This window comes from Hypanus sabinus, chromosome 4 (assembly GCF_030144855.1).
Source record: "Hypanus sabinus isolate sHypSab1 chromosome 4, sHypSab1.hap1, whole genome shotgun sequence".
In the NCBI taxonomy this organism is placed as follows: domain Eukaryota; kingdom Metazoa; phylum Chordata; class Chondrichthyes; order Myliobatiformes; family Dasyatidae; genus Hypanus; species Hypanus sabinus.
Genome location: NC_082709.1, coordinates 187,177,301 through 187,202,198, shown reverse-complemented (window position 1 = coordinate 187,202,198; position 24,898 = coordinate 187,177,301).

Here is a 24,898-nt window from a genome sequence, read left to right as displayed (position 1 = left end):
CTTGAGATGCTGCACTTGTCAAAAAAAAATCGATCAGCCCTTATATTCAAATGAACTGTACAGGTTATTAGTCTGCCCTTGATGAAAGATCTCGTTTCTAGGGCAAATACCACAATAAATTGCAGTTCTGACGGGTTTATTACATATTGTAAATAGAATCCTCTGCCAGGTTTTTATGACAGACATGAGTAGGTCGTTCCATTACCAGGGAAGCAGCAGTCCACCAATATTTCCCTTCATTTCTGTCCATAGTCCCCAGTCACTGCTCATTTAGCACAATACATTTGCCCTCTGTTTATCCATCCCTCCACCTCTCTCTTTGTGCTTCACTGTAGCACTTTATTTCTCTCTCTCTCTCTCATCCTCTGACTGCCCAAGGTTCTGTCTTCACTCCTGCTTTTGTTTCTTTGCTGTTTTCGTCTCATTCTCTATCTCTTTCACCCCATCTCTCTCACACACACATGCAAATGCACTCTCTCACACACACACATAAACACTTTCTCTCTCTCAGACACTCTCGCACATACATACACTCTTTCTCTTACTTCATGACTCTGTCAAACTCCCTCTGTCTCCACAAAAAAACAAATCTCACAACATATGCTGCTAATACTAATCATATTCCTCCTCTCTCTCTCGCTCTCTCTCTCTCATACACACGATCTGTATTTCCCTAACTCACATTCTCTATCTCTCTCAAACTCTCTCTAACCTCTCTCTCTCTTGCTCTCTCTCACGCGCACACAGTCTGTATCTCCCTAACTCTCTCACATTCTCTATCTCTCTCAAACTCTCTCTCTCTCTCATGCACACAATCTGTATCTCCCTAACTCTCACATTCTCTCTCTCTCTCAAACCTCTCTCTCATGCACACAACATGTATCTCCCTAACTCTCTCACATTCTCTATCTCTCTCAAGCTCTCTCTAACCTCTCTCACTCTCTCTCATGCACACACCGTGTATCTCCCTAACTCTCTCACATTCTCTCGTACACAGATTCTCTGCTTCTATCTTTCTCTTGTCATCTATCTGTCTGCCTCCCTCTCTCTTGCTTTCTCTGTCTCTATCACTCACTCTCAGAGATATAGTGATAGATTCAGATACCATGGACAAGTTATTCAGCCCTGTGAAAACTGTGTTGACCATCAGTTGGCTAGTCCGATACCCTTCAATGCCTTGTGATCGCTGAGGACCTAACCTGGTTCCAACGTATCGATGCAGTTATAAAGAAGGCAAGACAGTGGCTATACTTCATTTGGAGTTTGAAGAGATTGGGTATGCCAACAAAAACACTCAAAAACTTCTACAGATGTACTATGGAGAACATTCTGACAGGCTGCATCACTGTCTGGTATGGAGGGGCTACTGCACAGGACCAAAAGCAGCTGCAGAGGGTTGTAAATTTAGTCGTCTCCATCTTAGGTACTAGCCTACAAAAATACCCAGGACATCTTCAGAGAGCAGTGTCTCAGAAATGCAGCGTCCATTACTAAAGACCTCCAGCACCCAGGGCATGCCCTTTTCTCACTGTTACCATCAGGTAGGTACAGAAGCCTGAAGGCACACACTCAGTGATTCAGGAACAGCTTCTTCTCCTCTGCCATCTAATTCCTAAATGAGCATTGAACCTTTGGACACCACCTCACTTTTTTAATACATATTATTTCTGTTTTTTGCATGATTTTTAATCTATTCAATATATGTATTTGGTAACTGGTTTATTTATTTATTTATTCATTCATTTACTTCCTTAGTTACTTCCTCTACTTCCTTAGGAGTTTGCGAGGATTTGGCATGACATCTAAAACTTTAACAACTTTCTGCAGATATGTGGTGGAGAAAATAATGACTGGCTGCATCCCAGCCTGGTATGGAAACACCAATGCCCTTGAACAGAAAATCCTACAAAACGTAGTTGATACGGCTCGGTCCTTCACAAGTAAACCCTTGCCCACCATTGAGCACATCTACATGAAACACTGTCACAGGAAAGTAGGGAACCCTCCACCCCCACCACCACCCAGGCCTTGCTCTCTTCTTGCTGCTGTCAAGAGGAACCTCATGACTCACACCACCAGGTTGAGAAACAGTTATTACCGCTCAACCATCAGGCTTCTGAACCAGAGCAGATAATTTCACTCACCTCAGCTCTGAACTGTTCCCACAACTTGTGGTGTCACTCTAGGCTCAGGTTAAATAGGTGGGTTGCTGGACCGTGCAGCTTGTTGGGACGGTAGGCATGTTCCGTGCTGTATCTTTAGATAAACAAATAAATGTTAATCTGCTTACCTTCATCATTTTCCTCCAGCCCAGAGTAAACTAACCCAGGCTGTCCAGCCTTTCCCTAAAACTGAAACACTCCATCCCAGGCAATATCCTGGTGAGTCAACGTCCAGGGTCAAGGAATCAAAAACTAGAACACTTAGTTTTAAGGACAGAGGTGAAAGGCAACTTTTTTTATGCAGCGTGTGGTAGATATATGGAACCAGCTGCCACAGGAAGTGGTTGAAGCAGGTACGTTAGATACATTTAAGAAGTATGTTGAAAGGTTCAAAGTACATTTATTATCTAAGTACTGTAGTATATATCCCTGAGATTCGTTCTCCCACAGACAGCCACAAAACCAAGAAACACCGTGGAGCCTGTTCAAAGAAAGCATCAAACTCAACATGTACTTCAACAGGGTCATGAAGGGTCTCCGCCTACAACATCGACTGTTTATTCATTTCTATAGAGGCTGCCTGACTTGCTGAGGTCCTCCAGCATTTCACTGAACATTTCCATGTATATGTGACAGGTAAAACTGATCTCCTTTACAGAGGGAGAATCAGAATTTGACCATGTTAAAGTAGATGCAGGAGACCTCAGTGTTTCCTGGGGATGAGAGATGGTTCCTGTTTTATCTCCTCACTGCATTTTAGAATCCCACAGCTGCTATGAACGTGCTGCTCAAGTAATGATTTAAACTCGGCTGCTCATTCACTGATTTACTCTCTTACCCTCGCACTGGGAGGGACAGCATGGCAGTGTAGCAATTAGCATTATGCTTTACAGCACCAACGAACACAAATTTCTGTCAGTGTCTGGAAGGAGTTTGTAGTTCTTGTGATCGCGTACTTTTCCTCCAGGTGCTCTGGTTTCCTCGTACATTCCAAAGACATGTGGGTTAGGGTAGTGCGTTGTGAGCATGTTATTTTGGTGCTGGAAGTGTGGAAACACTTGTGGGTGGTCCCCAGCACATGCTTGGACTGTCTTGGTGGCCGAGACAATTGGCACATCTCACTCTATGTTTCGATGTTTCTTTTAAATCTTTATCTTTTTAAAAATATGAAGAAACACGCAATCTGCTGGAGGTCCTTAGTGGATCGAGCTGATTGTGGTGGTGGGGGTCAAGGTCATGCATCAAGACATCTCAGTTCCCTTCCCTCTACGGATGCTGCTGGACCTCCTGAGTTCCAGCAGATAAAGATTAGCTTTATTTGCCACGTGTACGTGGAAACATACGGTGGAGTGCACTGGTTTTGTCAAATCAGATCAGTGAAGGTTGCGCAGGGACAGCCTGCAAGTGTTGCCATGCCTCCAGCACCAACATAGCAAGCCCACAACTCACTGACCCTAACCTGTACGTCTATGGATTGTGGGAGGAAATGGGAGAAGAAGCCCAGGCCATCACAGGGAGAATGTGCAAACTCCTACAGGCAGTGGAGGGAATTGAACCCTCGTCAGTGATTATTGACCATCAGATTCTAAAGTGATGCCCTTCCACGCCACTCCTCGATGGTTTACTGCACCACATTCCAGGGTCTGCAGTCTCTTGTGTCTCCATGAAGAAACACGAACCCCATTCTGTCCTTTCCCTATCTCTTATCAACAATGTATTGTAGTGGTTCGTGGCTCCAGCAAGTCAGACATGAAATGCACTGACTTCAAATAGGTATATTGACATTTATTTACTATCAGTAAAAATTCAACTAGACATTCATGTTCCCCAAGTTACAGACACAACAAACACACTGGGCTACAAGCACGTGCAGAGCATACCTTTTCATTGAACATGTACATCGCTTGCCTTAAACAAGAGAGACAGAACTTCCCACACGTGCTTCTTGTATACCCAGGATATTTGAAACTGGACACCAGGCAGCCTACCAACGGGAGAAGATGCTGCAGTTTCTAAACTAATCACAGCGGAAGTGAGTTCCATCGGTCAGAATAGGACAGACCTCCCACAGTTCACATTTACCCTTGAAATACACATCATTCTACACATCTCTATCTACATATCATTATCGTATACCCTCTATCTACATTATTCTCTCCCCTTTTCCACCCTTTTCTCCTTTCTCCATTCCATTGTGGAATCTTAGTCTTTTACTACAATACTGCAAGTTCTTCAAGATGTTTGGAACAACCTACCAGCCGATTTTCTTATAAAACAGCACAACAGTGTATCTAAGAGAATTGATGCAGTTTTACAAAGGGTGATCACACCAAATATTGATTTAGTTTAGTTTTTTTACTGTTTATTGCTCTTTATAGAAGTTTTTTGACATTTAGAAACTTTTCATTATTTTTTAAAGTATCTTTGCCTTACAGAATTTTTTTTAAATGTGCTGAAGACTTTTGCTCAGTATGACATGTTTATTTGAGAAAGAATATATTGGCCTTGGAGGTGGTTCACTAGGTCAGTTCTGGAGATGAAGAGATGAGGGGAGTTGGCCTATGAGCAGAGATTGAGTCACCTGGGACTATACACACTGGAATTCAGAAGATTGAGAGGGATCTTATCAAACATATAAGATTATGACAGGGATAGATAAGATCAAGGCAGGAAAGCTGTTTCCATTGGTGAGTGAGACTAGAACTTGGAGGCATAGCCTCAAGATTTAGGGGAATAGATTTAGGTTGGGGATAAGGAGAAATCTTCCAGAGGGTTTTCTCTGATTTACTCAGAGAGTCTGTGGAATTCTCTGCCCAGAGAAGCAGTAGAGGCTTTATTTATATTTAAGACAGTATTTTACCAGGATGTTGCTGGAACTTGAGTTGTCGGGAAAGGTTGAATAGACTAGGGCTTTATTTCCTGGTGTGTAGGAGAACCAGGGGAAATTTAATAGATTATGAGGGGTATAGATAGGATAAATCTCAGGCTTTTTCCACTGAGATTGGGTGAGATTACAGCTAGAGGTCATGGGTTAAGGGTGAGAGACCATACGACCATATGATATAGGATCAGAATTAGGCCATTTGGCTCATTGAGTCTTTTTCATTAGTTCAACATGACTGATCCATTTATCCTCTAAGTCCCAGTCTACTGCCTTCATAACAGGTGAAAGGTGAAAAGTTTAAGGGGAACATGAGGGGGAACTTCTTCAATCAGAAGGTGCTGAGAGTGTGGAATGAGCTGCCAGAGGAAGTAAAGGATGCAGGTTCAATTTCAACATTGGAAAAGTACTTGGACAGGAGGGGCAAATAATAAACACCAGAAGGTCTGCAGATGCTGGAAATGCAAAGCAACACATACTGGAGAGAATGCTGGAGGGACTCAGCATCTATGGAAATGAATAAACGTTTCAGGCCAAGACCCTTGTTCAGCAGTGGAAAGGAAGGGGGAAGATGCCAGAATAAAAAGGTGGAGGAGGGAAAGGAGAATAACTAGAAGGTATTAGGTGAAGTCAGGTGGGTGGGAAAGGTAAGTGGATGGAGAGGAATGAATCTGATAGGAGAGAAAAATGGACCATAGGAGAAAGGGAAGAAAGAGGGTGCCCAGGGGGAGGTTATAGACGGGTGAGAAGAGGTAAGAGACCAGAATGGGGAAAAGAAGAAGAGGAGAGGTGGATGGAATTTTTTTTACTGGAAGGAGAAATTGATATTCATGCCATCATGTTGGAGGCTATCCAGATGGAATATAAGGTGTTGTTTCTCCACCCTGAGGGTGAACTCATCATGGCACAAGAGGAGGCCCAGGACCAACATGCTGGAACTAAAATTGGAATTAAGATATTTGGCCACCTTTGGCAGATGGATGGAGGTGCTGGACAAAGCGGTCCCCTCATAAAGGCACACTTCATTGTGCCATCAGGTCATACGTGCGTGCCTCACTGAAGTAAAAACAAAACTAAATGTGCACGAGTTATCTCCGTCTGTCCTGTGTTATTCTTTCAATTAGTTCTGGAGTTACAAAATATAACACTTCACACAAAGGGTGGTGTGTATTTGGAATCAGCTGGCAGAAGTAGTGGTGGGGATGAGCACCATCTTTTCCCGTCCCCACCGCTGTCTGTAAGGAGTGTGCACATTCACCCTGTTACCATGTGGCCCCTCCAGCTTCCACCCACAGTCCACATTAGAGTTAACAAGTTGTGGGAAGCATGGCAGCACTTGTGGGCTGCCTCACTGATTTGATTTGACACAAATAACTCATTTCATTGTACATTTTGACGTAAACATGACAAATAAATCTAATTTTTAAACCCTCTATTTTATCCCTTCAAGGTCCTTGCTTCCAATCACACCCTCTAACATTTCTAAACCTCTCTCTGTCTGGACCTCTTTAAAGGAGGAAAGCTGTTCATCGGCAACCCTTTGGTCTGTCGGCTGGTAGCTGCAGAATTTACAGCAGTGATTGTGTGAATGCCTGCATGAAAAATATTGTATCACCTCGGTGGGGCAATGGCACTCACTACATCTCTGTAATTAAAATTTACTTGAGATATGTGTCATCTCATTAAAAAAGGATTTGTCTGAATGATTCCATGAAGCAACTGTAATCGACACACTTTTAAGTATTTGGAGATTGGAGATGAGAGAGAGAGAGAGAGAGAGAGAGAGAGAGAGAGAGAGAGAGAGAGAGAGAGAGAGAGAGAGAGAGAGATTCCTGTGGAATCAGAATCAGGTTTGTTATCACAAACACCTGTCATGAAATTTGTTGTTTTGTGACTGCAATACAGGGCAGTACATTAAGTTTACTATAAATTTTAGTAAGATATATAAGTAAGTAAATAAGGAAATTGTATGAAAAGAGAGCAAAAATAGTGAGGTATTGTTCATGAGTTGGTCTGTTGTCCGTTCAGAACTCTGATGGTACAGAGGAAGAAACTATTCCTGAAATGTTGAATGTGTCTTCAGGCTCCTGTCGTTCCTCCCCAATGGTAGTAACTAAATACTATTTATCAGCAACACATACGAAATGCTGGAGCAACTCAGCAGGACAGGCAGCATCTATGGAAATGAATAAACAGTCGATGTTTTGGTCCAATACTCTTCTTCAGGACTGAGAAGGAAGGGGGAAGTTGCCAAAATAAAAAGGTGGGAGGAGGGGAAGGATGATTGCAGAAGGTGAGAGGTGAAGCCAGGGGAAAGATAAAGGTCTGGAGAGGAAGGAATCTGATAGGGGAAGAATTGGGCTGTAGGAGAAAGGGAAAGGAGGAGGGAACCCCAGGGGAGGTGACTGGCAGATGAGAAGAGGTAAGAACCATGAGTGGAGAACTGAAAATGAGGGGGGAAGGGGAGGGTGTTTTCTTAACCAGAAGGAGAAATCAATATTCATGTCATTAGGTTGGAGGCAGCCCAGACAGATAAGGAGTTGCACCTCTGCCCTGAGGGGGGCTTCATTGTGGTACAAGAGGAGGTCATGTCAGAATGGGAATGGGAATTATTACTGTTAATATCAACACTGTTTGTACTCAGGAGAATAGTTAACTGCTGGAGTATTGGGGTTTGGTTATGAGGATTGCTATTAATGATTCTGAATCTGGGTAGTAGAGATTAGATAGTGTCCTGTGGGGACGTGCTGACTGGGAAGGTCACCTCCATTGTGATTGGTTAGTTTAAAAGCAGCAGGTGCTTTTCCCATTGGATAGCTGCCTGGTGTCCAGCTTCCAATATCCTGGGTATTTAGAATAGCATGTGGAAGAGGCCTGCTCTCTTCATCCTTTGTTTAAGGCGAGACAATTGGGAAGGTATGCTCTGCATGCACTTTTAACTAAATACACTTACAGTATTGAATATTCAGATTTGTAGCATTTGTAACATGGGGAAGATGAATGTTTGGTTGAATTTTTACTCTTTGTAAATAAATGATTAATATACCTATTCGAAGTTAGTGCATTTCCTGTCTCACTTGCCAGAACTGCAAACATTATAGATGATGGATATTAACACCAATTGTAAATTATTAAGTTATTTTTCTGATGGTGAAAATTATTACCAAAGATAAATGGTACTTCGACCTCACAATCTACCTTGTTATGATTTTGTACTTTATCGCTTACCTGCACTGTACTTGCTCTGTGGCTGTGACCCTTTACAAGGGACAGAGAGTGTTCAGTGCAGTTAAACAATAAAGTGCAAGGTTGTTATTGTTCGACCTCAATGCACTGTGTAATAATCTGATCTGTATCAGCAATATGCAAGACTAGATGAGAGGCAACTTTATAGGGGTGTACAAGATGATAAAAGGCATAGATCGAGCAGACATTTGGGGGAAAATGCTATACTAGGGGGCATAATTGATTGGATGGAAGTATAGGAGTGAACGTTCTTTACACAGAGAGTGGTGGGTGTGTGGAACACACTGCCGGGGTGTCGATAGTGCGGATATATTCATCAACATCATTTTGTGCCATGTCATATGATGTGGATGATCATGGTCTCATGACCATGTTTTTCGCAAATTTCTACAGAAGTGGTTTGCCATTGCCTTTTTCTGGGCAGTTAAGACAGGTGACCCCAGTCATTATCAACACTCTTCAGAGATTGTCTACCTGGTGTCAGTGGTCGTATAACAAGGACTTGTGATGTGCACTGGCTGCTCGTACAACCATCCACCACCTGCTCCCATGAGTTTGTGTGATCCTGACCAGGGGGCTAAGCAGGTGCTACACCTTGCCCAAGGGTGACCTGCAGGCTAGCAGAGGGAAGGAGCGTCTTACACCTTGTTTGGTAGAGACGTATCTCCACCCCGTCACAGATATATGAGGGACACCTAATAAATCTTTAGGCACACAGATGTAAGAACAGTGGAGGGCTATGTAGTAGGGAAGGTTCAGATTGATCTTAGAGTAGGTTAAAAGGTTGGCACACCATTGTGGGCCGAAGGTTCTATACTGGGCTGGGCTGTAGTATTCATAATAAACCAATTCCAGTTCCAGTTCCCAATAGAAAAGATTATTATCAGTGGTATGATGAAGAATACGGCCAGCGAGGCAATTTCCCATCAGAGGAATGGTAGAGAAAGCCCAGGAAATAAAGGGGTGAGTAACGCTAGTCTGAAGATCCCGGGAGGAAGTGGGTGGCAGTCGAAGCTGTTCAGTTGACATGTCAGAGAGGAGCAGCAGATGGAGAATCCCAGACTCTCTGCAGTTCAGAGAGAGAGGGAAATCTGTAAGGAACAACTGGGGGATGGTCAGAAATCAGTTGGAAGTTTAATTGCCCCTCGTGTGTAGGTGAGGTGTAAAATCTGGGTATGGGGTAGGTAGGTAGGACGTGGGGAATACAAAATGTGCTGGAGCAGGTTAGTGGTTTTGTGCTGAGGCTCTGTGACTTTGTAACATCAGTAATAACCTCTACAGACTTACCTTCACAAATGTATTAAAGCACTGCACTGAGCATTTTCAAATCAGCAAGTGTACCATTGAAAAGAAATGTGTGGAGTGTGTCAGGGATTGTTTCTTAGAATAGTATGTGACAGAACCTAGCTGCAAACAGATTTGCTCGTGTTTAATGAGCTGGTATTAATAAGAGATATTGTCAGGGAGTGGGAGAGTCATTGAGATGTACGGACAGCATGGGAGAAGCTCCAGCCAGACCAGGTCGTCTCTCTGAGCTTGTCCCACTTGCTCACACTCCTCTAAACTTTTCCTATCCATGTACCTCTCGAAATTTCTCTTAAACATTGAAATCGAACCTGCATCCATCACTTACACTGACAATGTCACGTCTTTTAAATGCTATCGATGTAGCTGTCCAAATGTTTTTTGAATGTTATGAAATCCACATCTATTACCTGCTCTGGCTGCTCATTTCATGTATCCACCACCCTCTCAGGACCACAGAATATTTCCTCTCTCACCTTCAACCTATGCCCTGTAGTTTTAGACACCCCTACCCAGGAGAAAAGACTATGACAATCTGCCTTGACTCTGCCCCTTCTGATTTTATAAACTTCTATAATGGCACCTTATTGGAGGGCAACACACATGAAATGCTGGAGGAACTCAGCAGGCCAGACAGCATGTATGGAAAAAAGTGCAGTCGATGCTTCGGCAGGACTAATAGGAGGGCAGTTAGTTCAATGGCTTTAGAGGTTTGATTCACACCGCCATCTGTAAGGAGTTTGTGCGTTCTGTTATCTCTGTGACCACGTGGGTTTCCTTCAGCTGTTCCCGCTTCCTCCCACATTCCCAAGACGTACAGCTTAGGGAGTTGTTATATTGACACCAGAAGCATGGTTACTCTTGAGGGCTGCTCAGTGCACAATCTTTGCTGATATCATTTGACGCAAAGTAATGCATTTTAGTCTTTGCTTTGATGTTCATGTGACAAATAAATCTAATCGAATCCACTTTAATCTAATCTAACCCTCTAGCCTCCGTCACTCCAGAGAAAACAGTCCCAGCCTGTTCACTCTCTGCTTATAATTCAAGCCCACCAATCCCAGCAATGACTTCATGAAACTTTTCTGCATTCAACAGACAATGTATTGAGAGCATCCTGAGCAGCTGCATCCCTGCCTGGTTCGGGAATTGCACCATCTCGGATCGCAAGACACTGCAGTGGATAGTGAGGTCAGCTGAGAAGATCATCGGGGTCTCTCTTCCCACTATTACAGACATTTACACCACACGCTGCACCCGCAAATCAAACAGCATTATGAAGGACACCACGCACCCCTCATACAAACTCTTCTCCCTCCTGCCATCTGGGAAAAGGTACCGAAGCATTCGGGCTCTCACGACCAGACTGTGCAACAGTTTCTTCCCCCAAGCCATCAGACTCCTCAATACCCAGACTGACATCTACATCATTTATTATTATATTGTAATTTATCCTCTACTGTGCCTATTGTCTTGTTTATTAATTATTGTGCTGCCCAGCACTGTTTTGTGCACCTTATGTAGTCCTGTGCAGGTCTGTGGTCTAGTGCAGTTTTTATGTTGTTTTACGTAGTGTAGCCTTGTGCTGTCTCACATAGTCTAGTGTAGTTTTGTGTTTCATGTAGCACCAGGGTCCTGGAAGAACATTGTTTCATTTTTACTGTGTACTGTACCAGCCATCTATGGTCGAAATGACAATAAACTTGACTTGACTTCTAGTTTAATCATATCCTTCTTATTGTATGATCACTTGTAATGTGCACAACATTTCAAATTAACACGCACAAAGTGCTGGAGGAACTCAGTAGGTCAGTCAGGCAGCATCTATGAAGGAGGACTAACGGTTGATGATTGGGCCAAGGCCCTTCACCAGGACTGGAAAAGAAGGGAGAAGAAGCCAGAATGAGATGGTGAGGGGAGATGGAGGAGGACAGGCTACAAGGTGATAGGTGATGCCAGGTAGGTGGGGGAGGGTGGGAAACTGGGAGGAGGTAGGTGGAACAGGTGAAGGGCCGGAGAAGAAGGAATCTGATAGGAGAGGAGAGTGGACCATGGGAGAAATGGAGGAAGTATGGCACCGTTCCCTCTGAACTGCACAGATGTGCAGCTACGTGGCAATTGAGATGCACATAGCCTTTGTTGCTGTGCAGCTAGAATTTTATTTTATATAATGTTAATATAATTTTGAAATCTATGTTAATATAATTGTGAAATACCCTGTAATTAGTTATGAGTTAATGAATATAATCCATAAATTTTATGAATAATAAATGTACCACAACCTTTACCTTGAAACATTTTAGAGATTCAACATACTTATATTGTCAGTGTTTCAAATTACAAAACTGTTACAAATTGTGACAATAAACACAGAATGGAAGTTGGTAGCTCATTGATAATAAACCGCCAACCCGGTGAATTCTGACATTGTTGAAATTTAAAATATTATTTAAAGTATTTTATTTGTTGTACTGTATTTCTGTATTACTGTACTGTATTTGAAGAGAGAGTGAGTTTCACACAGTCTGGGGAGCAGAGTTTAAAAAAGGAGCATTTTGTGGGTTCAGTGCATTAGAATAGTGGGTATGACTGCGACGCCAGTCCAGTTTTCTGTTCTGGGTGTCAGATGTGGGATGTCCAGGAGACTTCCAGCCTCCCAATGGCCACGTCTGCGCCAGGTGCATCGGGCTGCAGCTCCTGAGAGACGGAATTAGGGAACTGGAGCTGCAGCTCGATGATCTTCGGCTTGTTAGGGAGTGAGGAGGTGGTTGACAGTAGCTACAGGAAGTTAGACACCCGAGGACACAGGAGACAGATAAGTGGGTGACTGTCAGGGGAGGAAAGGGAGGGCGTCAGGTAGTGGATAGCACACCCATGTGGCTGTCCCCCTTAACAGTAAGTTCTCTATTTTTGGTGCTGTTGGGAGGGGGGACCTACCTGGGGGAAGCAACAGTGGCCGTGCCTCTGGGACTGTCTGGCCCTGCGGCTCAGAAGGGTAGGAAATGGAAGATGAGGGCAGGGGTAATAGAGGACTCTATAGTTAGGGGGACAGATAGGTGATTCTGTGGACATGAAAAAGAAACAAGGATGGTAATTTGCCTCACAGGTGCCAGGGTTCATGATGTTTCTGAGCAAGTCCACAATATGCTGAAATTTGAGGGTGAGGGACACAGGACCAACGACACAGGTAGAAAAAGGGAGGAGGTCCTGAAAGCAGAATACAGGGAGTTAAGAAGGAAGATGAGAAGCAGGACCTCAAAGGTAGTAATCTGGGAATTGCTGCCTGTACACACGACAGTGAGCATAGGAATAGAGTGAGGTGGAGGATAAATGTGTGGCTGAGGGATTGGAGCAGGGGGCAGGGATTCAGATTTCTGGATCATTGGGACCTCTTTTGGGGCAGGTGTGACCTGTACAAAAAGGACGGGTTGCACTTGAATCTAAGGGGAACCAATCTCTTGGCGGGGAGGTTTGCTAATGCTTTTGGGGAGGGTTAAACTAGATTTGCAGGGGGGTGGGAACTGAAATGAAGAGGCAGAGGATGGGGAGGTTAAAGCACAAGTAGAGACAGCTTGTAGGGAGTTTGTGAGGAAGGACAGGCAGATGTTAGAGCAAAGACAAACTCAGCCTGATGGTTTGAGATGTGTCTGTTTTAATGGAAGGAGTATCATAAACAAGGTGGATGAACTTCGAGTGTGGATCAATACATGGAACTGCGACATTGGGCCTTTACAGAGACTTGGATGTCTCAGGAGCAGGAATGGCTGCTGAGTGTGCCAGGCTTTAGATCTTTCAAAAAGAACAGGGAGTGAGGCAAAAGAGGTGGGGGCGTGGCATTGGTAATTAGGGATAGTGTCATGGCTTCAGAAAGGGCGGAAGTCATGGAGGGATTGTCTACTGAGTCAGTGTGGGTGGAAGTCAGAAACAGGAAAGGGGCAAGAACTCTACTGGGTGTTTTTATAGACCACCAAATAGTAACAACGATATCAAGGAGCAGATAGGGAGGCAGATTCTGGAATGGTGCAATAATAATAGGGTTGTTGTGATGGGAGATTTTAATTCTCCTAATATTGATTGGCATCTTATTAGCGCAAGGGGTTTAGATGGGGTGGAGTTTGTTAGGAGAGTTCAGGAAGGTTTCCTGACACAATATGTAGATAAGCCAACTAGAGAAGAAGCTGTACTTGATCTGGTATTGGGAAATGAACCTGGTCAGGTGTCAGAAATCTTGGTGGGAGAGCATTTTGGAGGTAGTGATCACAACTTTATCTCTTTCACCATAGCACTGGAGAAGGGTAGAAGCAGACAATTTGGGAAAAAATTTAATTGGGGTAGGGGGAAATATGATGCTATTAGGCAGGAAATTGGGAGCATTAATTTGGAGCATATATTCTCAGGGAAATGCGTGTCAGAAATGTGGCAAATCTTCAGTGAATATTTGCATGGAGTTCTGTATAGGTATGTTCCATTGAGGCAGGGAAAGAATGGTAGGGTAAAAGAACCATGGTGTACAAAGGCTGTAGAAAATCTAGTTAAGAAGAAAAGAAAAGCTTATGAAAGGTTCAAGAAACTAGGTACTGTTGGAGCTCTAGAAAATTACAAGGTTGCTAGAAAGGAGCTTAAGAATCGAATTAGGAGAGCCAGAAGGGGCCATGAGAAGGCCTTGGGGAGCAGGATTAAGGAAAACCCCAGGGCATTCTACAAGTATGTGAAGAGCAAGAGGATGAGCTGGATGAGAATAGGACCAATCAGGTGCGATAGTGGAAACAGGTGCACGGAGTCAGAGGAGGTAACGGATATACTTAATGAATAGTTTGCTCAGTATTCACCAGAGAAAAAGACATTGGCAATTGTAGGGTAGATTTACAGTGGGCTGAAATGTTTGTTCATATAGACATTAAAAAAGAGGATATCCTGGAGCTTTTGAAAAGCTTTAAGTTAGATAAGTCAACAAGACTGGATGAGATATATCCCATACTACTGTGGGAGACAAGGGAAGAGATTGCTGAGCCCCTTGCAATGATCTTTGCCTCATCAATAGGGATGGGGAAAGTACCAGAGGATCGGAGGTTGCAAATGTTGTTCCCTTGTTCAAGAAAAGGAATAGAGATAACCCAGGAAATTATAGACCAGTGAGTCTGACTTCACTAGTGGGCAAGTTATAAACACAGAAACAGAGAAAACCTGCAGAGAAATTAAAACCTCTTACCACTATTGGGTGGTCTCTAAAAAACACCTGGTAGAGTTATTGACCCCTTCCTGTTCCTAACTTCCACCCACAGAGACTCAGTAGACAATCCCTCCATGATTTCTTCCTTTTCTGCAGCTGTGACACTATTTCTGATCAGCAGTGCCACGCCCCCACGTCTTTCCCCTCCCTCCCTGTCCTTTCTGAAAAATCTAAAGCCTGCCACTCAAAGTAACCATTCCTGCCCCTGAGCCATCCAAGTCTCTGTGATAGCCACAACATCATAGCTCCAAGTACTGATCCACGCACTAAGCTCATTCGCTTTGTTCATAAAGCCCCTTGCATTAAAATAGACACATCTCAAACCATTGGTCTGAGTGCATCCTTTCTCTATCACCTGCCGATCCTTCCTCTCGATCTGTCTCCAAGCTTTCCCTATTTGTGAGCCAACCTCCTCTTCTTCTGACTCTTCAGTTTGGTTCCCAGCCCCCAGCAATCCTAGTTTAAGCTCTCCCCAAGAGCCTAAGCAAACTTTCCCACCAGGATATTGGTCCCCCTGGGATTCAAGAGCAACCCATCCTTTTTGTACAAGTCACTCCCGCCCCAAAAGAGGTCCCAATGATCCAGAAATCTGAATCTTTGCCCTCTGCTCCAATCTCTCAGCCAAGCATTTATCCTCCACCTCACTCTATTTCTATAGTCACTGTCATGTGGCACAGGCAGTAATCCCAAGATGACTACCTTTGTGGTCCTGCCTCTCTACTTCCTTCCTAATTCCCTGTAGTCTGCTTTCAGGACCTCCTCCCTTTTCCTGTCTATGTTGTTGGTACCAATATGTACCACAACCTCTGGCTGTTCTCCTTCCCACTTCAGGATATCATGGATGCGATCAGAAACTTCCCTGACCCTTGCACCTGGGAGGCAAACTACCATCCGTGTTTCTTCCCTGCATCCACAGAATCACCTGTCTGACCCCTAACTATAGTATCCCCTAGCACTACTGCCTTCCTCTTCCTTTCCCTACCCCTCTGAGCCACAGGGCCAGACTCTGTGCCAGAGGCACGGCCACTGTTGCTTCCCCCAGGTAGGCTGTTCCCCCCAACAGTACTCAAACAGGAGTACTTATTGTCAAGGGTACAGCCACAGGGGTGCCCTCTAGCTTCTGACATCTGCCCTTCCCTCTCCTGACTGTTACCCACTTATCTGTCTCCCCAGGCCCCGGTGTGACTATTTGCCCATAGCTCCTCTCTATCACCTCCTCACTTTCCCTGACCAGATGAAGGTCATCGAGTTGCATCTCCAGTTCCCTAACGTGGTCCCTAAGGAGCTGCAGCTCGACACACCTGGTGCAGATGTGTCTGTCCAGGAGGCTGGGAGTCTTCCAGACTTCCCACATCTGACATCGAGCACAGAACCGGCCTCACACACATTCTTCCTGTCTGTATTCTACAGAGGCAACCTACCTCGTCTTGACCCGTTATCGCCGAAGCCCCGTTGAGCCAAAGCCTTCTTAATCTGTCCCCCTCTACTCCATTGCCCGGTCCTCTGATGCCACTCTATAAAGCTGTCTCCTTTTAAACTCTTCTCGCTGTTCTCACTGGCTGACGTCCATGCACTTGCGCAGTCGTGCCCCAATCAAACCACTGAATAAATAAAAGTTGTTGGAGAAGATCCTGAAAGGCAAGATTTATGAGCATTTGGAGAGACATAACCTGAACAGGGATAGACAAGGGCAGGTCATGCCTTACGAGCCTGGTTGATTTCTTTGAGGATGTAACAAAACATGAAGGTAGAGCAATGGATATAATGTATATGGGTTTTAGTAAGGCATTGATAAGGTTTCCCATGCAAGGTTCCTTCAGACAGGAAGGAGCCATGGGATCCAAGGAGACATTGCTTTGTGGATCCAGAATTGGCTTGTCCACAGAAGGCAAACGATGGTTGTAGATCTGCATGATGATTTGTAATCTGCATGGAGGTCAGTGACCAGTGGTGTTCCACAGGGATTTGTTCTGGAACCCCTCTCTATGATTTTTATAAATGACCTGAATGAAGAAGTATAAGGGTGGGTTGGTAAGACACAAAGGTTGGGGGTGTGTGGATAGTCTGGAGGGTTGTCAGAGGTTACAGCAGGACATCAATAGGCTGAGAAGAGGCAGATGGACTTCAACCCAGATAAGTGTTAAGAGGTTTACTTTGGTAGGTCCAATTTACAGACAGAATATAATATAAATGGTAAGACTCTTGGCAATGTGAAGGATCTGAAAAATCTTGGGGGTCCGTGTCGGTAGGACACTCAAAGCTGCAGCGCAGGATGACAGTGCTGTTTAGAAGGCGTGTGGTATATTGGCATTCATCAACTGTGGGATTGAGTTCAAGAGCCGTGAGGTAATGTTACAGCTATATAGGACCCTGGTCAGAGCCCACTTGGAGTACTGTGTTCAATTCTGGTCACCTCACTACTGGAAGGATGTGGATACTATAGAGAGAGAGCAGAGGAGATTTACAAGGATGTTGCCTGGATTGGGGAGCATGCCTTATGAGCTTATGAGAATAGGTTGAGTGAACTTGGCCTTTTCTCCTTGGAGCGACGGAGGATGAGAGGTGACCTGACAGAGGTGTATCTGATGATGAAAAGCATTGATCATGTGGATAGCCAGAGGCTTTTTCCCAGGACTGAAATGGTTAACATGAGGAGTCATAGTTTTAAGATGCTTGGAAATAGGTACCGAGGGGATGTCAGGGGTAAGTGGTGAGTCCACTGCCGGTGGCAGTGGTGGAGGCAGATAGAATAGGATCTTTTAATCGCCTCTAAGAAAGGTACATGGAGCTTTGAAAAATAGAGGGCTATGTGCTAGGAATTTCTAGGCAGTCTCTGGAGTAGGTTACATGGATGGCACAACATTGCAGGACGAAGGGCCTGTAATATGCTGTAAATTTCTATGTTTTGTGTGAATTTTCAGTCTTTATTCAAAATATTCATAGTATGCATAATTACAAAAAGAGATTTAAAGTGCAGAGCAGTTTCCAGGCTGTGAAAAAGCAACGGTAGCATGCAGAGCTTTAAAAATAGGTGAGAGTGGATATTGGAGGAGGGATTCCAATGGGAGGTGATAGGCAGGTGAGGAAAAGAGAGAGGTAAGAGGGGATCCAGAGTGGGGAATGGAGGAATAGAGCAGGGTAGGGAGGAGAATTACCAGAAGTTGGAGAAATCGATGTTCATTCCAATCTTAGCAATATCTTATACAGGTGTGACAAGCTCTTGTACCCAATGCCCTGTCTATTTCAAAGTTCAAAGTAAATTTATTATCAAACTACATATGTCACTATATACAACCATGAGATTCATTTTCTTGCAGGCGTACTCAGTAAATCCACAGTGGATTGATAACTATAACAGTATCAATGAAAGACCACACCAACCTGGGTTCTCAACCAGTTTGCAAAAGACAACAAACTGTGCAAACACAAAAAGAAATAAATAATAATATTTATAAATAAATAAGCAATAAATATTGAGAACATGAGATGAAGGATCCTTGAAATTGAGTCCATAGGTTGTGGGAACAGTTCAGTGTGAGGGTGAGTGAAGTTTTCTCCTCTGGTTCAAGACCCTGATGACTGAGAGGTAATAACTGTTCCTGAACTTGGTGGTGTGAATCCTGAGGCTCTTGTACCTCTTCCCTGATGGCAGCAGTGAGGAGAGAGTAGGGACTGGGTGGTAGGGGTTCCTGATTATGAATGCTGCTTTCCTGCAACAACACTGAATGGTGGGGAGGGATTTACCCATTATGGACTGGGCCATATCCACTACATTTTGTAGGATTTTCCATTCTGATGCAGCCAGTCAATATATTCTGCACTACACAGCTATAGAAGTTTGTCAAAGTTTGAGATATCATGCCAAATCTTTGCAAACTCCTAAGGAAGTAGAGGCACTTTGGTGCTTTCTTCATAAAATGGCAGATGGGGTTCAACTCAGATTAATGCGAGGTGGTCTATTTTGGTAGGTCAAGTATGATGGCAGAATATAGTATTAATGGTAAGACTCTTGGCAGTGTGGAGGATCAGAAGGATCTTGGGGTCTGAGTCTATAGGACACTCAAAGCTGCTGCACAGGTTGACTGTGTGGTTAAGAAGGCACATGGTGCATTGGCCTTCATCAACTGTGAGACTGAATTTAGGAGCCGAGAGGTAGTGTTACAGCTATATAGGACCCTGGTCAAACCCCACTTGGAGTACTGTGCTCAGTTCTAGTCACTTCACTACAGGAAGGATGTGGAAACTATAGAAAGGGTGCAGAGGAGATTTACAAGGATGTTGCCTGGATTGGGGAGCATACTTATGAGAATAGGTTAAATGAACTCTGCCTTTTCTCTTGGGAGCGGTGGAGGATGAGGTGACCTGATAGAGCTGTACAAGATAATGAGAGGCTTTGCTCATGTGTATAGTCAGAGACTTTTTTCCCAGGGCTGAAATGCCTGGCATGAGAGGGCACAGTTTTAAGATGATTGGAAGTAGGTACAGAGGAGATGCCAGGGGTAAGTTTTTTACGCAGAGAGTGGTGAGTGCATGAAATGGGCTGCCAGTAACGATGGTGGAGGTGGATACAATAGGGTCTTTTAAGAGACTCCTGGACAGGTACATGGAGCTCAGAAAAATAGAGGGCTGTGGGTAATCCTAGGTAATTTCTGAAGTAAATACATATTCAACATAGCATTGTGGGCTGAAGGGCCTGTATTGTGCTGTAGGTTTTCTATGTTTTTTATGTTTCTATGTAATTGCACTGAAGTGCTGGGCCCAGGAGAGATCCTTGGAAATGATAACACTGAGGAATTTAATGTTGCTGACACTCTCCACCTCTGATCCCCCAATGAGGACTGGCTCATGGACCTCCCGTTTCCTTCTCCTGAAGTCAATAATCAGTTCCTTGATTTTGCTGACATTGAGTGAGAGATTGTTGTTGTGGTACCAGTCAGCCAGATTTACAATCTCCCTTCTATACATTAATCCGTCACTACCTTTGACTTGGCCTAAGGTAGTGATTCTTCAGCAAAGCTTTGTCAGAAAACTTAAATATGGCTGTGCTTAGCCACACAGTCATAATTGTAAAGTGAGTAGAGCAGGGGGCTAAGCACACAGCCTTGTGGTGCACCTGTACTGTTGGAGATTGTGGAGGAGATGTTGCTGCCAATCCAAGCTGACTGGACATGGCATATCTACCGGACAAATAAACCTTGTCAGCCAGTGTTGCCACTTCCAGGAAACAATGCGCTTGTAGTTCTCAGTCTCTTGGTTGTACACAAGGATGATAGAAAAATGGAGGGTTACATGGGAGGGAAGGGTTAGATTAATATTAGAGTAGGTCAAGGGTCAGCGCACCATCATGGATCAAAGGGCCTGTACTGTTTTAAGTTCTGTGTTCTAAGGCAGGCAAGTCTTAGAAAACACAGAACTTAGAACGTGCGACTGAGGAAGTGGCTGCAGAAATAGCAGAGGTATCAGTTGAAGCTTTTCAGAACTCAGTGAGTTCCAGAGAGGAACTGAGAGATTGTAAAAAAAAGTACTATATTGATCAAGGTGGGAGAAAGATAAAAGGTGGGTAACTGTAGTCCTGTTGGCTTAACATCTGTTATGGGCAATGAGTCTATAATCAAGGAAGAACTAGCTGGCCATTTTGAGAAGGTTATGTAATCAAGCCAAGTCAACCATGGTTTTCAAAGTCAAAGACAAAGTCAAGTTCAAAGTCAAGTACATGTGTATATGTGCAATGAAGAAACAGCAAAACCACAGGCACGGAGCATCAGATACATGGTATCACCAGAAAAAAAGGTAAATTGCACATGAATTTTACACAATTTTTACAAGAAAGTACACAATTTACAACAAAAAACTAAGCTGGTTATCGTGTCAAGCAATGAAGGTGTTCACAGTGGTGCTAGACTGTAAAGATCAGAGTTGCGCCAGTTGGTTTGAGAACGGAACGGTTACAGGAAAGTAGCTGGTAGCTTGGGACGTAAGACTTCTCAGCTGCCTGACCTGCTGAGCTCTTCTGGCATTTGTGTGTGCTGCTCAAAGTTTCCAGCACCTGCACCATCTCCTTTGTCATCTGCTGTTAACCAAGGTCTGGTTCAATTTGTTTCAGGCAACCAGGAACAAAGGAGATCTATTTGACTTTTTAAAAATGCAGATAATACAATTTGTTTTATTGGTTTTGTGTATAGAGGGCTCAGTGGGTAAGTAAGACAGCCCAGGGTTCTTCTGCTACTGGAGAGGGTGGAGCTGGGTAGTGTGAGGAAGCCATTTGATTACTGTAATAGTGTACCACTGAAGGGGCCACAGGAGTGGTGGCTCTGCTGTGATATGTAAAGCAGTACAGAAAGCATTGACAATGCACGCAAAGAATGAGAAAGTCTGGCATGGTTTATTGTACATATTTTATTATGAGTAAAATATATTCTGATAAAAATGTCACATGTACATTGGAACATACAATGGATTTTAGTTAATGCAAACCCACTGGTTCATATCTGGTCTTTGCAGAGAGGGCTCCCATTGTAAGATTCACTGCCTCTGGACAGAAGCAACCAAAAGTCCTGGCTGTTCTCACCATTGTGTGATTTATTATCACATGCTCATGTGTGTTTGGAGATAATTGGTTTAGATGTGATACTGTTATCATTGGATGTCACTGCCACACAAAGAGGAGGTGATTCCACTGTCACAGGGAAGCAGCATTCATCATCAAGGCCATACTTTCTTGCGGCTGCCACCAGCACTTTAGGAAGACTTGAGGTTTGAAAACATGCTGTTTAAAAGGAAATCTTTCTTTCAACACTAAGTGAAATGTCTCCACCCTAATGGGACAAGCTAACACAGGTACTGGCCAGCATAACTGCCAACTGGGAACACCCAAGGTCCCTGTGGTCCTGACTTTGGTTAAGGGGTAATTATTGACCCAGAACATTTCCAATGTTATTTTACACTGTGCTACATTATCTTTTGTACAATGTCACCTCCCAAAGACTGCACCTCTGACAGTGTGGCGTATTCTGTCAGCCCTGCACCGGCTTCCCATACACCAGGTTCATGAACAGTTATTACCTGTCAACCATCAGGCTCCTGAACCATTCGGGATAACTTCACTCAACTTTACTTGCCCATCACTGAACTGTTCCCACAACCTATGGACTCACCTTCAAGGACTCTTCATCTCACGTTCTCAATATTATTATATCTTTTTTTCTCTCTCCATTTGTATTTGCAGTTTGTATTTGCAACAAACTGATTGTTTTTTTGCACATTGATTATTTGTCCATCCTGTTTGGTACATTCATTCATTGATTCTATGTTCATTGTATTTACTGTGAATGCCCGCAAGAAAATGAATCACAGTGTTGCATTTGGCGACATATATATACACACACTTTGATAATAAATGTACTTTGAACTTTAAATCATAATCATAATCACTCAATACACTGTACATGTAGGGTGCCTAGACCTCGGCTGTCCCAGGTCACTGGGTCCTAGGATGTTTCATCCACGTGAACACAAGGCACGAGGGCCGGTACACTCAGAGTCCAAACCCCAAAGTTTGAGGTCCCATCATCAGCTAGTCCAGGGGTGAATACTGAAGGTCGATCTTAATTCCAGAAGTCAAAGCTCGATGCCCGAAACCTGGAGAGTGGAGGTCTGTCCTGGACTTGAATGACTGTCTGTGTATGTGGGTGGGTGGGTGGGAGGCAGGAAAGGGACGTGTTTTGCTGTTATTGTTTTGTAGCGTGCTGGACATGTAATGTCGGTGCTTTGATGTGTGGTGACTCTTGCTCGATTCCTGAGGTTGTGTTGTTTGTTAAGACAACACTGTTTATTTTGATGTACATGTGATATATAATTGAGTCTGAATCAGGATCAAACACTCACATGTTCCTGAGGTCATTGGAAGAGCAACACAGGTTAATTCCTTACCCTACATTTACATGCCAGGTGCACCAACTCTATTGTCTGAATCAGAGGTTTCTGGATGTCTTTCCCACTCCAGAGTCAAGGCTGATACATGACAGATGTTGCCCAACCCCATGAGTTCCTCCAGGATCTCAATCTCTCAGAGTCAGATAAGACCGTAGACTTAGTGCAGTCAGGTGGATGTAGATGAACCTATGTACTAGTGCGATGAATAACACACTTTCAAAGTTCAAAGTAAATTTATTATTGGATTATGAAGCCATATACTTTCTACACAAACTGAAGAAAGTAGAGATGCTGCGATGTTTCTTTGAAATCGCAACTACACACTGGTCCCAGGACAGTTTGTACAGGCGTCCTAGCCGGTATTGATCCCTCCAACAATGGCATTAAAACAGCCATCTATTCATATCTACTATTGTAATAATGTGTGCTTGCAGACAGTATTATAAAGGTAACTTAATAGCGTTATAAAGATAATTTCATTTTGAAATGTACCAAAAGCACTTTAGGAAGACTTGAGGTTTGGAAACATGCTGTTTAAAAGGAAATCTTTCTTTCAACACTAAGTGAAATGTCTCCACCTTAATGGGACAAGCCAACACAGATACTGGCCAGCATAACTGCCAACTGGGAACAGCCAAGGTCCCTGTGGTCCTGACTTTGGTTAAGGGGTAATTATTGACCCAGAACATTCCCAATTTTATTTTACACTGTGCTACATTATCTTTTGTACAATGTCACTTCCCAAAGACTGCACCTCTGACAGTGTGGCGTATTCTGTCAGCCCTGCACAGGCAGGCACCTCCCAGTCTCCATCCAGCTAACAGGCATCACCTGCAGCCTATTTAAACCCAGCTCTCATCCACACTCCTTGTTCACTCATTGAACCAGCCAGGCTCAACCAGTTGTACCTAGCATTCCATTCATTTGTTGCTTGTGGTGTTTAGTATCTGTTCACTCTTATCCTGTGGCTCAAGGCTCGCTATTTTTGCAGTCTATTGTTAAAGTTATCTCACACCGCTAAATCATCTCCACTGCTGTGCTCTTGTGTCAAGCCTCCTCCACAATTCCCGACAGAATGAGTGAATCTTCAATTGACCCAGCAGTGTTTGCTCATCTAAAAGAAGTCGTCCATCAACATGAGAACACGATCCTTGGGGCAGTAGGAAACCATTGACCATCTGCTCACCACTCTCAACCAACCCTCTGTCTCAATACAGCCACCCTGCAGTAGTCAACCTCCTCCCTCTGAGCCCCAGATTCCAGTGCCTGAGTGTTTTGTCGAATCCCCAACCTTTTGCCGTAACTGTCTGTCCAAGTGCAACTTATATTCTGAGGTCCAGCCATCTCTGTATTCCAAGGACCGAGCCAAGATCACCTTTCTCGTCTCTCTCTTGACTGGGACAACAAAACCACCATTTGCAAAATACAGTATATGAGGAATTCACCATTGAGATGTGCCGGGTTTTTGACCATCTGGGAAATGGAAGGGGGGAAAACGATCAGATACTTCACCTCGTGCTAAATGGAGATTACGCTGTGGAATTCGGGACCCTCACAGTGGAAGACAGGGGTGCTGCTGTCCCATAACCATCATGGCCTCTTGGAATGCTTAAAAGACGAGCTGTCTACCTGGGAAATGCCCACCGACCTCGAAAGCCTCATCAATTTGGCCCTCCAAACTGACAAGCACCACTTATGGAACAGTTCTCCAGATCATCAGACAGAACCCCATTTGCATTCCTAGAACTATTTCAGGCTGCAGGACCCTCGTCATCAATCCCTCCAAAGCCCATGCATCTAGGGAGAGATGCCTTACCTCCCAAAATGTGTGAGATTTGGTGGAGAAACAACTTGTGCACTTACTGTGGAGCCACCAATCACTCAGGCAGCAAATGCCCATTGTGTCTGGGAAACAGCACCACCAGGAAGGGATGAGGGACCTTCTACCTAGTAAGCACACCTGGCCTCTCATTCTGGCATTCCCTCTCTCTGTCTTTGTCCACACCCCATTGGCTCTACGTGCACTGGAGGTTCTGGTGGATTCTAGCATAGCAGGGAACTTCCTGTGTGTTCAGCTTGGACTCCCTATCAAGCCTATTGCTCAGCCCTTCTGCAGCACGGTCATTGACAGACGTTTCTTAG